The following is an 894-nucleotide window of genomic DNA, read 5'->3' as shown; positions in this document are numbered from 1 at the left end:
CTTGAGCTGGTATACCACAAACTGAGGATTGCAAGTTCTGCTGCTGAACATGGGAATTGTTTCAGACATCATCTTGTGAAACAGCAGAGCCACTGGTCTGTAATCCAGGTGATTCTTTAACAGGTAGCTACAGTAGTACACGTAGCGTCTCTGACTGGGAATTGTCACTCCCTTCTTGTCTCTGGTCCTTACTTCCCCACAGAAATTTAGGGCTTCTTGAACCTTTAAAAACTTGCCTCGATGCAACAAATATGCACAAATCATTACACCAGTTTGTCCCTTTCCACCTTTACAGTCGATTGCTGCCACATGATTGTCATCTTCACTCAGCCACTGGTCAAGGTCTTCACAGAAAGGTTGGATGAGCTCCAGCTGTAGTGGGTTATGGTCTTCAAAAGGGTCCTGTGCAACTCTGCAGTTAAATTTGTTGGTGTCATAATGTCTTCCAGCAAGACTGTATATCTTGTAATGGTTTTTATGCTTTGAATCCTAAAACCTTACTACATCATCAATGTTGTTCCTGTACACTCCTTCGAGCCTCTCTGCAGGAAAGCCCATAGCAATTATGTTTGGATAAATATAGGTCAGGTCCAGGTCGAAGGCACCCTCCTGGTATCGCCTTTTGTTCCTGCTGACGATCTCTTTGATGATGGCGGTCATGTCTGGCAGCCGGGGGTCGCTCTGGGGCAGCACGCAGGGCCTGGGCGGTGGCTGAGAGGCACCACCGGGCGTCCCGGGCACGGATGCTCCTCCGCCGGCTCAACCCCGGGCGGGCCCGGCTCCTGCCAGCGGCGGCGGCACCGGCCGCTGCTGCTGCTACTGCTGCTGCCGCCGCTGCTGCTGCTGCTCCCTCCTCCTCCTCCTTCTCCTCCTCCTCCCCCGAGCGCATTCTTA

The 894-nt window shown here is 52.1% G+C and overlaps 1 pseudogene; it reads right to left on the bottom strand.

The window, feature by feature from the left end:
• Nucleotides 1–6: 6 nt before the first annotated feature.
• LOC114072485 lies at nucleotides 7–660 on the bottom strand (annotated as a pseudogene).
• Between the last annotated feature and the right edge of the window lie 234 nt (nucleotides 661–894).

This window comes from Empidonax traillii, unplaced genomic scaffold, assembly GCF_003031625.1.
Source record: "Empidonax traillii isolate 1590-97213 ecotype Southwest subspecies unplaced genomic scaffold, ASM303162v1 scaffold3314:size22056, whole genome shotgun sequence".
In the NCBI taxonomy this organism is placed as follows: Eukaryota; Metazoa; Chordata; class Aves; order Passeriformes; family Tyrannidae; genus Empidonax; species Empidonax traillii.
The sequence above is the reverse complement of the archived record's forward strand: the minus strand, read 5'-3'. Positions and strand labels throughout refer to the sequence as shown.